At 33.8% G+C, this 14376-nt stretch overlaps 1 protein-coding gene across 1 annotated transcript in view; it reads left to right on the top strand.

Annotated features, from left to right (window-relative positions):
* Positions 1-3734: 3734 nt before the first annotated feature.
* The window catches only part of LOC128214073 (serine/threonine-protein kinase PAK 4-like), a 33051-nt gene continuing 22409 nt past the window's right edge, over positions 3735-14376 (top strand). Inside the window, exon 1 of the mRNA XM_052920326.1 lies at positions 3735-3826. The gene's annotated coding sequence lies outside the window, so the exon portion shown is untranslated. The remainder of the gene's footprint in view (positions 3827-14376) is intronic.

Here is a 14376-nt window from a genome sequence, read left to right as displayed (position 1 = left end):
AGTATAGCTAATTTTCTATTAAGCATCTACTGACGAAACAAAGTGACTAAGTTTCTGTGAAATACTTTTACAACAGTATTGATCAAGACCACCTCTGTCGTTCTGTGTGACACGCCGTTTTGTTCGTAAATCTATTGTGCATTTGAAGCGGTTGCAAAAACCTCGCAACTAAAGGTACTTTGCACTGCAGACTGTATATTATCCTACAAAACAGGGAAAATAATAAATTGTGCTTACAGTTTTACTTACAAAATACACAAAACGGTTAAAAATATGTATAAGTGTTTACTACCTAGTTTGACAATTTTTGCACATGAGATCCATCCACTATTAGTTGATTTGTATAAACCATATAGTTTCCTTATTCAATACAGTCACGACACTCGCTTAACGTTTTTAACTGGTTCAGTATACCACCAAGAAAGACACGTCCACCGGTCACCTATTCAAGAACGATCGTTAGCTCGTTAAAATCACCCTCCAAGTATATAGGTCATCAATCAGGGAAATTCGTTAACTTATTCAAAGCATTCCGGATTGTCCGGTACTTTCTAGTGAAATAGGCCGACTACCACCTAGTAGTTGTTGATTGTGACACGCTCGCCAAGCTCGTTAATGACTTTAAAGCACTCGCAAAGTTGGCCCAACATCCACACAAAACCCGCTAACCAGAATTGGGCCTTTTACTCAATAGAATGGAGAAGTTGCAGTACCATCTAATATGTATTGTAGTTTGCGCGCCCACCTAACACCCCATTTGTCCCACAGTATGGGAAAACTCATTTACTTATTCAAACTACTTTAAAAGGTGGCCAAAATGGCCACATATCCCGTTTGCCCGCTGCGTCTGGTATAAATTAGCGAAGTAGGCGGAGTACCACCTGCTAGCTGTTTAATTGGACATGCCTAGACCTACCAACCCATATAGGTCCCCACCTTATGAAAACTCGTTCACTCATTCAAACCACTTGCAAACCCAAAATTCGCCAAATATCTATTGTTTTCTATCCGGTCTAGCACTTATTATAGTGAAGTAGGCGGACAACCACCACATATACGTTGAAACGTTCAGGACTACCTACCACCCCATATACATTACCATACTTGGAAAACTCGTTAGTGCGTTGAGAGCACTCGAAAAGTCGACCCTATATCGCCACAAGATCCCTTTTCCGGCATGGTATTTTACGCACAAGAATGAAGTAGGCAAAATACCATCTACTAGATATTTTGGGAGACACGTCCACCTAGCATCTCGTATGGATCATCAATCTGGGGAAAATTGTTATCTCATTAAAACACGGCACATTAGTCAGTCCAATATTGCCACAAACCCCGTTTCCCGGATGGGTCTGGTACTCAGTCGAAGGATATACACAAAGAACTCCTACTATTATAAGTATTATATGGGGACACGGCACCCTACCATCCCGAATAGGTCAGCATCCCTTGGAATACTCGTTTACCCTTTTAAAACACTAACTAAGTCGGCTCAAAATCACCACAGACCCGATTTTCCGTCTGTGTCTGGTACTGACTAGATTGCAGTAACTGGAGTACTACATAATACATGTTGTATGAACACTAATTTCTTCTATACTATATAGGCCAACGCTTTTAGAAAACTTTTAAAGCACTTACAAAGTTGGCCCCAAATCTCCACAAAACCCGTCAATCGGCTGAGTTTTATTTCTCACGTGAGTGGAATTGGCGGAGCACCACCTCCTAGATATTGTAGGGAACACCCACTTCTACCGTCCTATATAGGTCACCACTCTTTAAGTAAATCGTTTACTTGTTCAAAATACTCGTAAAGCCGGCCCCAAATCGCCACCAAATTTATTTTTCAGGTTTAGTCTGGTGCGGACTTGTTGAATCGGACACGACCACCTACAACCCCACCGTCTGGAAAAATATCATAATGGACTCACAAATTAAATTGGTCTATAAAAGCCATAACACCTGTTTTCAGTCTGGGTGTTACTCAATGCATGTGTAGTGGGGGACACGCCCACCTTCCATCCTGTATAGCTCACCCCTCTTGGGAAACACACTACTCGTTCAAAGCACGCACAAAGTTGGCCAAACTCGCCACAATACCAGTATCCGTGTATGGTACGTACTCACTACAATGAGGTAGATGGAGTTCAACCGTAGCTGTTGTTGGGTCCGCTGACCACCAAATATAGGTCACCACTCTTGAAAAACTCGTTAACGCGTTCAAAGCCACAAAACCCGTTTTCTGGCTTAATCTGGCTTTCACTTGGGATACATGTATGTAGGCAGAGTAAACCCTGAACATTTTTTTTCTTAATATGATGTTTGTTAAATGTTTACGTATTCTTAGTTCAGAGAGTAAATAAAACAGTTCGAATGTGTATATTTCTTATTACTTTTTTGGGTAAATATGCTAGAAAATCATCGGATTTCAAGCTATTATGGTTTTAGTATATATACATAAATTAACAGGACCAATATTTCAACAGTGACATGTGCATCGAAGTTAGCCTCGTGGCCAAGTAATAGCATATTAGATGGCCAAGATGGCGTTTTTATTTTTAAAACTCACTAGATAGAAGGTTGTTTCCACAAAGTGGTACTCGCACACATTTTTGGTATATTACTTATTTAAGCCAAATTAAGGTTCGATCTTTCCGATGGCATCAATTCAGCTGTCTCGTCACCTTTTCAATACTTATTTAACCTTTACCAACTGTTTGTTATTAAAAACTTCATCCTCGAAATATCGCTTTTTGAAGATTTTTATTTCCATTTTTAATGAAATCTCTTGCATTCTCATACCGGCTTTAAACCGAGCGAAGCTCGGCAGAGCCCTATTACGGCTACATGTATGCACATATACACTTTGCACTACTTTCTTTCAAAAGTGCAACCACTATGAGCCTGAAAAAAAACCCGTAAAAGTGATGGAACCAGTATTTTTCTGTTCATAAAAAATATAGAGCGCGTGCATGCCGTACACCAAAAATTCATCAGAGCGTGACGACACTGCGTTCGGTAGTTTTCGTCATCGCCAAAACCGGCCGTTTCCATGAGTATGGGTGTTAAATAATAATTTAATGTAGTTTGTCCACTTTATTCCCACTCGATTGTGAACATTATAATATTGAAGCAGAAAGGTGTAAGTGTTTTTGAAGATGCACTCTCACAGATTGAACGATTTGACAACTTTTTACTTCTTTTTCTCAGAATCAGCTAATTTTGGCATCAGTGCTTTCATTTTAGTCATATAACACCAAACAGAATAGATCTGAATTGTTTGGGCAGCCTCATAAAAAATGAGATCAACTGAGGAGTTTAATTTATGATTAGAACGCTACAAAGTAAATTTCAAGATCTATGTATAACGTATACATGCTTTTTAGTCACTATTTTAAGTTCTTAGTAGCTCTAATATTATAGTAGTTCTTATAGTAGCTCTTAGCATCCGTTCAAAAGAGCCACAGACCTATGGTTTAGACATGTAGCTACGTGGCAGGACCCGTTAAAGGCGTTCTGTACAGTATACGTATTGCCAATAAATTGCAGAGTTCGGAGTAATATAATCCAACTTTTATTCATGTAGTAAATATGATTAGAAAATAACGGTCTTGATTTAAAGAAATGGAACAAAAATCTGAGCGACCGATCGAAAAGTTGATCCCGGCGTTTGCGCATAGCGGTTTCGGATTCCGACAGGTATAAATTCGTACCTGGCGCCACCTTGCGGAAGTCGTTGACATAAAGCCCCGGATGTAAGTCACCAATATGGCGTTTAATTGACAGGAAATTGGGTCAAAACTATCTTATTTGGTATTGAAATCAGGTAAATGTTGAGAAAATATATATTGCTAAAATAATTTCAAACATCGTTTCGCCATACAGTGCAAATTGCTCTGTATTTTTTTCTCTAATTATAAATGCACACCTGTAATAGGTGGGTCATAGGTAAACAACAACAAAAAACTTTTCGGTTACATTCAAAGCATCCTAGACTGGACCTTCAAAGTGACTCATTATTGTATTTTGCGATATTTATCCTTGTCAGTCAGTAAGAGCTTCTATCTAGTTAATTCAAGACTTAAACAATACCTGTTGAATGTTCTTTTAAGTTTAAACATGAATTTTCAGCTGTGTTTCAAAAATTTTGACTGACAACAAATTGTTCTTCAATCATATCTTATTAATGCCATGTCTGTAATGTAACAAAGGCAAGGCACTCAGATCAACTATCCTCACTATAATAAACTCTCAAGAGATATATGTCCAGTGCTCAAATTTGGACTCTCAAAATGCTAATGAAATATTATTATTGCGAGTGACTAAAAAAAGCTCTCAAATGTATGCATGTGGTATTATATATCTTATGCACTTGTCAATTGTAACATGACAGCCCCCCAGGTCCAGGGGGATAGCCGGGGAAGTGGGCCGTGTTTTTACCTTTCAGGTGGCCCCGCAGTGCCGGGTGAATGCGCTGGTGTAATGGTCCATTTTGTCGTTTATTCTATTCATTTGCGATTTTACAACATCCTGAGATGTATATAACCATTCTGTAACATGCTAGACAAACTCATGAGTTTGCAAATAGAAACTGCATGACGGCTACTTTGTCAAGATAAATAAACATAGATTTTGCGAGTGTGTTTTGTCAGTTTTGCAAGCTTAAAGCTTATTTTGCAAGCCAGCACAAACGCCTCTCCCCAAATATGTGACTGTACTATAATACAGTGTTATTCTAATCCTTCATTTAAAAAACAATTGATTGATTGGAAAAGTGTTTTTGGAGGGGACGGACAAGTGGTAAGAGTACTATCAGACTCGATCAGAGGGAATTCATTTTACCAGTGCCATGGCTTGAGCTAATTTTGACCACTGTTATTGTCAATTGGTTCTAAATCACATGAATAAATATATTTTTGTCGTTACAAAAGCTCTTCTCTGATTGACCTGATACCAACATACCCTTAAGAACATTTTACATAATGATTTTTTTCTGGTATACATATTTCTTTTTTGTTTTTATGTCGAGTGAGTAGTTACTGTATACAGGGTTCGAATTTAACTTTTTTTGATACCTGCAAATTTTTGCAAGTGCTAAAATTTTCAACCTCGCAAAACCAGACACTCACTTATATTTTTTTAAGGCAAACCTTTGTGTTTGCAAGGAAAAAGTATATATTGTATGAAAAACAATGGTTTAAGGTATAGTGTAATTGTTTTAATGAATGATCATGTAATTGTACATTGAACGATATCAGCATATACCATCATATGTAACACTGACATTACATACTAAGGAAGTCTTGATTAGACAGTATTGGTATGTGCGAAATATTTTGAAAATGTTCCTTTCGTCATGTTCCTTTCGTCATCTGTGTTGAGGGTCAATATAATGTTCAACTCCCTCTTCCACATCATAACAGTTTTAACGGATGGATTATATAATTTTGCCTTCTTTGTTTGGAACTGGTTTATTATTGCCATCAGCTGTCAGTAATTTTAAAATCAACACGCTTAAAATAACTTACCGGTATTTTTTTGCTTTTTATCATTATACAAACTGTGTCTTGATACGATTATAGCTAAAGACCGCCTCCAAAATGGAAATGAAAAACCAGTCTATAAAAATACATAGTAACGAGTACCTGCCACATAGTAACAGGCACCTGCCAGTGTGCGTAATGTTAATCTACGTCATCAATTTCTGTGTGATTATTGGAAAACGAAAGTAGGCATTTCTAAAATTATTTTTATATCTATTGAGAAGGAATTGATCACGGATTATGTTCATATCTATATTTTTGTATTTCGAGGATTGCATATTTTCTGCAAGTTTTGCGAGTGTCTTTAAATTCAACTCACATTTTTCAATTTTAGCTTGCATTTTGCAACTGAGTGAGTGCTAAATTTGAACCCTTTGTATATGTATCTTAAAATACATTTTCTTGTGTTTCCGACGCTGATCAGAATATTTGACCGAAGTGCACATGCAGTAGATAGTAACAAGGCTTGCCATGTTCTAAGCTTCACAAATTGCCTATGGTTCAAATTTTCTGATCCGCAACAGATGCAAATGATTGATACTTTTTATGACATAATTTTATTCTTAATTTTATAAAAAAATGACCTTTTACATTTGGCCAAAACATGATTTGACGTAATACTTACTGGAAATATATGCTAAGTAGTTTGAAATGGCAGTTGATGATAAATAGTTCTATAATATATTGCATATTTGCCAAGATTTAATAATTTTGTGTTCCTAATTATTTTAAATTTTATTCATCTGTGATGTGGTGATGGAATATAAATTTTTCCAGCATTGTGCACATGATCGGAGTAACTGTTATATCTGGTATTCAATAATTGTCGCTGCTTCGTTGTAACCTATTTTGGCCATGTGCATGTTTAAATAAAATTAACTAGCTTACATGTTAGACAGGATTAGCCACCTATGTACATGCAATTGTTATCATTATGTTGGTATCATAACATCAGAATCACTGCAGACCATCATCAGAGTTTTCTCTGATGTCATCCTACTCCAGCATAGATTGGTTCCCAGCAAATGTGATCTAGCTTTGCCTTATGCGGACAATACCGTTGAGATGGGTCAGCAGTGCTTTCAAATGTCCCACACAAATTTATAGCAGTGGATTGACAGGCTTATGGTCGAAACATTTAGAAAAAAATATCAGTTTACGAACAACCAATAGCTTCTATTGAAATTGGCATTCATGTGTATGTTTTGAATCTAATACAACTTGAGGTGCCGGTATTGCAAAGACATATACATATCGACCAAATTGATTAAGAAAGGAGCCCCATTTTCAATGTAATGAATTTTCTAGCTTTGATGAATATATATGTGAGAAAAAAACAAACATTTTTCAATGTTCAGCCATATGGCTCAAAAAACATTTGGCAAAGTGTGTCTGTTTTTCTTACAAATAAATAGGCTCATTTTACTTGCCTCTAAGAGGCAATAAAAGTGAAAGGTAAACAGTTGTTTTATGATTATCAAAGCTTATTGGCAGGCAGATGCTTTTTCAAGAGCACCCTCACCTGGCAAAGACTCTGAACTTGGGTATAAAGACATGCTGTCTGGAAGTACCAACTCCAGCTCTGAGAAGCACTTTAATTTTTACTGCACGTTCATCTTTTGGCCAGATTTAATTCCTGTCAAAGAAACCTCATCTTAAAAGATGGCAGATCATTTTCAGGAACAAATAATAAACATAAATTAGCGGGATAAAAAAGAAACTGCTTAAAACATTGTGTTTTTATCGGAGCAATTTGTGGCTGATTTTCGGACCTATTTCTGTAAAAAAAACCATATACTTAACACTCTTGTGCACATATGGTGAGAAATAGACTTATGATAAGCACATTATAGAGAGCTGATTTTTCTACAAGAAACACACTTAATCACCTTCTATTGTATTATCTGTCAGTTTCTTGTTCATTTCTAGGCAAAATTGTAAGTCCTTAATTTTGGTCAAAAGACCTCAGTGCCATTGATCATAACATGTTGAACACTTCAATTATTTTTAGTGACACAATCAATACATACACATGTATAAGAAACATAAATTTTGATAAACCTAAAACTTCTTACTAAACAATGTTTTTATGGAAAATAGTTATTACTGATAACAAGATTGTAACCATGTTTTTAATAGCTGAACACACAAAAATATTAAATGATTGGTGAGTGCTAAAAGATTTACTGTAATATACTATCATCTCATAAGGTTAAAATACAGTGTTACTTGCACCTTTGCTTCAAATTAAACTCAGTATCCTTCATATGAACCATTGTTTTCAACATTAATTCATCCTTTTTGGTATATTAAAACAATTATATTAATTGTGGTAAATCTTAGTTGGAAGTAAGAGTGAATTTTTAACATTATAACCGATGCAACTCTAAGACTGGTTCAAGTTATTCTTTCTTATGATATGTTGTATTTTACAGCAATATATAATCATTTTGAAGTTGCTTTTTAAGGATGTATTTAAAGGCTTTCACCTTTATTTTGCGTCTTAAAAATAAGTCCGCATAAAACAATTTTCCAGAGAGCAGATTTAGGAAAACAGTGAAGATAAATTGTTATTAATGCTGTTTGAGTGGTAAGGAACTATTAAAAATGGAAGTGATTATACTCTTGTCATAAGAGAGGTTTTTTACATCTGTGGCAAAAGAAATGTCTAATCTGATGTCCAGTGTGGGACAATTGTTTCTATCTATATAAACACAGAACTTGCATGTTTGCATACTTTTATGAGTTCATTTTATGAAATGGTATAAAACACACTGTTTAAACATATTGTGTTTGATAAAGTTTAACTTATCAGATGACCATTTTGAAGAAATTAATAAAATTTAATTACTCCTTTCTAAGGCCTATTAGTTTCTTTAATTATAATGACCTCTGAGCTACATAAAAAAACGCCACACATTTTAGGAGGTTTAATCTTAAAGGAGTAGTTGTTGGCAGTAAAAGCAAAAAAAAATACTATTAGAACAAGAAAATTTTAACAGACTGTGAAATAAGTATTTCAAAATTGAATGTGAGCAGGTTGTGATTGCCATTTAATTCCTCCAAAATGTCCCAAATTCACATTTATTTTTTAAATGCTGTCAGAATTGTTTGTAATCATAGCAAGCAGCGGTCTCTAATATGTGCCACATTGTTTTGGCAGATATTGGCAGTCAAGTTATAAACACATGGATGTTCAGTTCCCTATTCTGCAGTTCATTGCCAGGAAAGTTAAGAAATTATTTCAGTAAAATTCTATAGTTGGTGCACTTTTTGTTTTTGTGGACATTTTGTTTCGATTTTTAGATACATGGAACAATTATCAATTATTATTGGTGTTTCTAAAAAACGCTGGAATTATTTGTGAATTTGCTGTCAGATTTTTTTTCAACCCAGTAACCAGTCTTTGAAGTCTTAACTACATGTAAGTCTGCATAAACTGCAAACCTGGGAACTGATACATCGGAAATTCAGTGTGACACAAATTTAAATGCATTCATTGGGACATATTTTACCATATTATAAAATAAAATCACTTTTACCAGTAAATTGAATGTAAGTATTTTTAGTAAAAGTAGTAAAAATGTGGTAAGAATTAAGAAATAGTGAAAGGTTGTTTAAGTTTAAACACAGTCGTGTTACCATGTATTTTTTTAAGAACATACAAACTATCTTTAAATTTGGTAGTGGTCGACATTATCTTGTGTAAACTAACCATTAACTCAGCCAGCCACTGTTGAAATCTACTGATTCACCTGATTTAAATCCATAATGGCTGACTGCTGATTTACTAAAATAAATGTATTTGAAAACTTGAGAAATACTGCCTCCTCATTGGACAAAATGTAATGTTGACCACTCATTTAACTTATTGAAATATCTGCTCATATGAAGATTTGGACATTAAACAGTTTTGCATAAATGGAGTTAATTTTACCTGTCATTGTGACATTCAAGAATGAAATTACTTTTGTTTTAATTAATGTAAACCATAAAAATGATAATTTTAATCATATTAAATTTTCGGCGGATAATATGAACTAACTTTTTATAGGATTTTTTTTCTTAATTTTTGTTTTATTTTCTGATAAGTAATTTATAAAAATGTTATTCATTGTGTCTTTTCATACTTTAAGATTAATTATTTGCTTGATTTAAAGTTATTGGATTGTTAATGTTGTAATGAACACAAACAAAGAAAGTCCTCAAATTTTAGAGATTTCATTATAGGATTTTAGTTTGTCATGAAATTAGGATTTCCTTTAATTTGAGCTTTCGTGCATCACTTCAAGTTAACTTGGTAATGTCTTTCTAATATTTTTGTAAGCGTTTTAATGAAATATTTGTAACCATTCATTTATTCATGACATGCAAGTCTTATCTTCTGGATGGGTGTAGAAAATGATTGATATTCAACTATGTTAAGTGAATTAACATCTTAAAATGTTTCTCAAGTTACTCAAGCTTGCTTACTTAACTAGGAGTTCACAACTTCACAAATCTCACTATTTTTGACAGGTGGTATAACCTGGGTAACGAGTAGGTGAGAGTGGTCTAGTTGTTTACCTCTCACCCAAGAGGTTGTGGGTTCGATCCCACTCAAAGTTACCTTCTCATGGGGTTTCAAAACAGACAAAAGTACTGGTTTCTGCCGAGGCAATAGACTGGAGTTAGGTTCTGTAAGCTGTCAGCTTTTGTCACAATCGAGCAAAAAGAAATCGTAAAAAAACTAACAACCTGTCATCGTAGTGAAATCAGGGTATTTTCTGTGACAACTGTGTAATTATAGGATTAAGCAAAATACGTGAATAAAAGAAAATGTTAATTTATAAAAAGGAGTATATAGAATCAGTCATGGAAAATAGAATGAAAACACTCAAATTATTACACAATTGCTTTGGATAAAAACAATTGAACACTCCTACGCACAGGGTACAGAAGGTAGAAAATTCAGCTTTCATCAATTAATGCTCACCAAAAAGCCAATTTCTGACCACTGTGCGCAAGGGTGTGAACAGCCCTGCTATATAAAATCCTGATTATGTGCAAGCCAGAAAAGCATTTTACCAGTGAAGGGTTTGCGGGGTTGTGCAATTTGATTGGAATGAACAATCACATAAAAAATACTAATAACTCGATTGAAATGCAATTCCCTATCTACATTGTCCAGTCTGTATTGTAATGCTCAACACATTTATACATGTACATGTGTGTATTTACGCTCAACACACACTCGACACATTTATACATGTACATGTGCGTATTTACACTCAACACATGTATACATGTGTGTATTTATGCTCAACACATGTACATGTGCGTATTTACGCTCAACACATATATACATGTACATGTGCATATTTACGCTCAACACACACCTAACATATATATAAATGTTCATGTGCATAGTTATGCTAAACACATACATACATGTACATGTGCGTATATATACTCAACACGTATATACATGTTCATGTGCATATTTATGTTGAACACATATATACATGTACATGTGGGTATTTACGCTCAACACATATAATATATACATTATCATATGCGTATTTATGCTCAACACATATATTCATGTTCATGTGCGTATTTATGCTCAACACATATACATGTACATGTGTGTATTTATGCTCAACACATATATACATGTTCATGTGCTTATTTATGCTAAACACATATTTACATGTACATGTATGTATTAACGCTCATCACATATATACATGGTTATGTGCGTATATTTATGCTAAACACATATATACATGTATATGTGCGTATTTATGCTCAACTCATATATACATGTACATGTGCGTAATTAGGCTCAGCACATATATACATGTAGATGTGGGTATTTACGCTCAACACATAATATATACATGTGCATAATTACGCTCAACACATATATACATGTATATATATGTGAAATACGGTTTATATTAAAATAGTATCTTAAGTAAGACACATACATTGTAGGGGTCTTTTTATAAAGAAATATTTTTGTTTATAATGTACATACAATTTTATAAAGAAACTAAATAATAACCCCAAGGAATAATTGGGACCAAGGGTATTGTGTATGGTTGTATTGTGTCAGGGAGGTATGTGATAAATTCCACATGCTCATTGTCTGCCTAGTATCTGGTCATCCGATGCCCTTTATCACAAAAACTACTCTATTATCTTGTTCAGTGACTCTGGTATTTTTTAGTTGGAACAGAAACTGAAATATTTGTTTATTTGTGTAGGATTTATCTCTGCCGATGGCCTTCTATGCACCAGAGGTGTTTTAAATCAAAGTATCTCCTTTTCTCCTGGGTCATTTTAGTTGGACAAGAAATAAGGCTGATTGGGGAATCAACAACTGAAGTGCAATGGGGCAATATTATAGAGAGGGACATACATTGTAGTAGATCTAGAAATTGAGATGAAACTCGGGACTTTTTCTGTAGTAGCCACGGGTCTGAATACCCATTCCCAAAGCATAATAATTATTTTATAAGATATTTTTCCAAATCTTCAGATTTTTTTTTTATTAATGACTTTTTACCTGTACTGGTTCATTCAACATCATAATCAATTATGTCATGTATATTTATTTTATTTTTTTTTGGGGGTGGGGGGTGGGGGGTAATTGAATTCAGATATCATTGATTTTCATCACATTCAGAGATCAGTATCATCACATTCAGAGATCAGTATGAAATATTATCAGTCATGATTTATTGCAATTGCTAGTTCAGCTGTTTCAGGTCTTTTGAAAGGAAAAAGAAACTAATATTTAATTATTTCCTCATTCGCAGAAGACTGGAAACCTTGTTCTTTTTACTGTAAAATTTCCAAGTTTCGGCATATTTTGTGATGCAAGTTTTCCAAAAATATCTAGGGTCTTTTTCCAAAAATGGGCAGAAAAGGCCCTTATACAAGGCGAGTGTTGGAACATGAATAAGAATAATTTCTGAATTCAAATCATCCTTGGGTAGCCACTCCATTCAACCCAATTTATTTTCATCCAACCTTCTTTGTTTTAAATGTATCTCATTACACTTCAAGTTTGAAAAAAAGATCATTGGTTGATAAGATTTCCCCATTGTACCTATGCAGGTTGTTAAATTTCTGTAAATTTATTAAAAGATGAGGATGATAAATTGTGAAAACCTGACTCGATAGTTAAAAAAGACATTAAAACAAGTGCTATCAGAATTATTTAGTGTGGTGGAAATGATTTTTTAAAATTGCCTCTCAAAAATGCATAATCATTTTTTAATGGCAAGGGAAGAAATGAGCTTTGAACTAAAAATGAATGAATCTTTGTTTTAAACGGGATTTTTTATGTTTCATTGGTTCAGACTTAGATTTTTTTAGCTTTGTGCGAAATATGAACAAATATTTGTATCAATGATAAAGCATCGTTATTGACTTCAAAGGGACTAGACACCAGCTAGTCCAAAAATCAGCAAATACAGTATTTCCTCAAAACAAACCTAGAATTTTCAGTGTCAGCTATAACTAAGAGGCCAATAACCACTTTACATGTTAAAATAATAAACTTAACAATCATGTATGCTGTCTCATCTGTGTTTCCCCATTTAAAATATAGCACATAATCATTCCCCAGTTTAAATCATATCTGTTTATGAAACACTATTTAAAAGCTGCACTCTCACAGATCTAACCTTTTGATAACTTTTTTATTTTTTGTCTTGGAAGTTGCCATTTTGCACAAACAGTACATTTTGATGTATATGAAAGATGCACTCTAACTCCCAAATAAGATTTACCACAATTAATACAATTGTTTTAATATACCAAAAAAGATGAATAAATGTAGAAAAGAACAGTTTTTATGAAGAATACTGAGTTTATTTTGTAAGAAAGGTGCAGAAAACATGGTATTTCTACCTAATAAGACGATATTATATCACAGTAAATCTTTTAGCACTCGCCAATCATTTAATATTTTTGCGTTTTAAGCTATTAAATACACGGTTACAATCTTGTCACCAGTAATTCATATTTTCCATAAATGCATTATTTAGTAAGTACATGTAGTTAAGGGTTTATCACTCAAAAGTCATATTTGTTATACATGTGTATGTATTGATTTTGAAAGACAGTATTACTTTAATTTTAACTGGCTACCTTAATATTTCTTCTTGTTCGAATTTTAGTGTTTATATTGTAGACATTTGTGACTTTATGGCTGTGACTTTATGGTCAATTTACTTCAAATCTACTTTCTATTTCTGAAGGCTATTTGGTATTGAAATTGTGATGCATAGATTATATCATACTTTGCTTACAACATTATGTACAGTTCACAAGACATATAAACAGTAAATAATTGTCCAATCCAACATTCTTGTGGCGGACATACCTTGCATTTGTTACATTCAATAAATAAGCACTAATTAATGACCATGTGATTTTCTACGTTTTATAATGACTCTCATGGGTCACAGTCCTTTATACAATAAAAGAATGGAACTTGTGGAAATTACACACTATGACTTGTTTTTAAATTATTAATTATCCTAAGCCACCTTGGAATTTTAATGTTGGCAGTAAAATATTTTCTATTTCGTTAATTTTGATACTTCATTCAGCTGTGTATTCTCAAATTTAGTTTTTTGCTATCATTTGATTTTGTTTTAACACTATTTTTGAACTTTACTTTCAGGTAAATAAATAAACCCTGGAAATTCTGTTGCACATTACCATTTGCTCAAAATGAATATATATGAATATATGTGTTTCCCCTCCCATAACAGACCTGAAAAAAACTGTCCAAACCAAATAATTTTATTGCTTTAAGTTTGCAAACAACTTT

This window comes from Mya arenaria, chromosome 13 (genome assembly GCF_026914265.1).
Source record: "Mya arenaria isolate MELC-2E11 chromosome 13, ASM2691426v1".
NCBI lineage: Eukaryota > Metazoa > Mollusca > Bivalvia > Myida > Myidae > Mya > Mya arenaria.
The sequence above is the reverse complement of the archived record's forward strand: the minus strand, read 5'-3'. Positions and strand labels throughout refer to the sequence as shown.